The sequence below is a fragment of the Osmia bicornis genome, unplaced genomic scaffold (assembly GCF_907164935.1).
Source record: "Osmia bicornis bicornis unplaced genomic scaffold, iOsmBic2.1, whole genome shotgun sequence".
In the NCBI taxonomy this organism is placed as follows: domain Eukaryota; kingdom Metazoa; phylum Arthropoda; class Insecta; order Hymenoptera; family Megachilidae; genus Osmia; species Osmia bicornis.
In genome coordinates, this window is record NW_025791124.1 from 941,137 (window position 1) to 943,151 (window position 2,015).

Sequence of the window (2,015 nt, forward strand, 5' to 3'; positions counted from 1 at the left end):
ACCACTATTGATTATCCATTAAATTTTATAATTGGACTATCTATATAACACTATTTACCTAATACTTATTTATTTCACTTTATTTTAATTCAGTTTTACCTTACATGTACTGGTTAAAATATTGACGAAATCTGTCAATTTATATGCTATGTCTTTAATTCTATTTTTTTAACCTTACGAGGAGGTACCTCGGAAGTACGGAGTTCTACTAAAAGGTAATAACTTGACAGGGCATAGCCAAATGCCTCGTCATCTAATTAGTGACGCGCATGAATGGATTAACGAGATTTCCTTCTGTCCCTGTCTACTGGACCACAAAAATGCCGTTCGGGGTCTTGCAGCCAGCCCCAGCGGTGACATGTGCCAACTCCTCCTCCTCGTGGTGTGGTCCGGGCACCGGTTTACCGGTGGCAAACGGGGCTCTGGCTGTGGACGTTAAGCGCCTGGTGGGTATAGCTGGGACCACTCAGGTTAGCTTAATAAAGTAAATGCGTCCTAGAGCAAAACTCCTTACACGCCGATAAAGAGTCTGGTGTTGGGTCTTGCGTACCTGAATACCATGATTTGCAATATATGAGTTGACAGTTTTTCCACTCCCCGCCACCTGGGTGGTGGTGGTTGCTGGGGAGTGGATAGTTAAGTTGCATATACCCGAACGGGTGAGGTGGCAGATCTGTGCTTGTCTTCGGACGGCCAGATTCACATTAAACTGTCCCTATCTACTTTCTAGCGGAACCACTGCCAAGGGAACGGGCTTGGAAAAATTAGCGGGGAAAGAAGACCCTTTTGAGCTTGACTCTAGTCTGGCATTGTAAGGAGACATCAGAGGTGTAGCATAAGTGGGAGATTTTATATCGCCGCTGAAATACCACTACTTTCATAGTTTCTTTACGTACTCGGTTAGGCGGAGCGCGTGCACCGTGGTTTCGACCCGGTTGTCACGGAATTCTACAACGAAGCGTACAAGAGTGGTGTGAAGCCTTGCGCCGATCGCCGATAATACTCCAGCCTGGTCCGATTCGAGGACACTGCCAGGCCGGGAGTTTGACTGGGGCGGTACATCTGTCAATGAATAATGCAGGTGTCCTAAGGCCAGCTCAGCAAGGACAGAAACCTCGCGTAGAGCAAAAGGGCAAAAACTGGCTTGATTTCGATATTCAGTACGCATAGAGGCTGCGAAAGCTCGGCCTATCGATTCTTTTGGCTCGAAGAGTTCTCAGCAAGAGGTGTCAGAAAACTTACCACAGGGATAACTGACTTGTGGCGGCCAAGCGTTCATAGCGACGTCGTTTTCTGATCCTTCGATGTCGGCTCTTCCTATCATTGCGAAGCAGAATTCGCCAAGCGTCGGGTTGTTCACCTGCCAACAGGGAACGTGAGCTGGGTTTAGCCGGTCGTGAGATAGGTTAGTTTTACCCTACTGATGACTAGTCGTTGCGATAGTAATCCTGTTCAGTACCAGAGGAACCGCAGGTTCGGACATTTGGTTCACGCACTCGGTCGAGTAGCCGGTGGTGCGAAGCTACCATCCGTGGGATTATGCCTGAACTCATCTAAGGCCGTATCCCTTCTAGACAAATGTGTCAACGATATTTCTAGGAGTCTCGTGTGGGTCGAAGGGCTCAAAACAATGTGACACTACTAGGTGGCCGGCCCTCGTGACCGGTCATTGCACGGGCCCCAGATTGCCGTACGGGCGTCATCGGATTCGTCGTCGGGATCTCGCCGAACGACGGCCGCGGCGCTCTAACGGTCGATCATGGGTACTCCAAGTTCGACGTCGAGACTCGGAATCGACGACTTAGGTACCTGGCGGGATGTTGTACTCGGTAGAACAGTTACCACGCTGCGATCTGTTGAGACTCAGCCCTATGCTTGGGGATTCGTCTTGTCGGTTAGACGAGGCCCCAGAGAGCAAGAGAGAGAGAGTAAAATACGCACCGAGAGGAACGAGTGCGTATACGGAATACGGGGAAGAGATTTTAGAAAAAAGGAGAGTAATAGAGATTTATATA

At 49.0% G+C, this 2,015-nt stretch overlaps 1 long non-coding RNA gene across 1 annotated transcript; it reads right to left on the reverse strand.

The window, feature by feature from the left end:
- Positions 1-236: 236 nt before the first annotated feature.
- Positions 237-942, reverse strand: LOC123988775. Its single transcript, XR_006830297.1, has 3 exons — positions 711-942; positions 508-509; positions 237-294 (listed from the first exon to the last, which is right to left on the reverse strand). It is a non-coding gene; the product is annotated as an uncharacterized LOC123988775 (long non-coding RNA).
- Between the last annotated feature and the right edge of the window lie 1,073 nt (positions 943-2,015).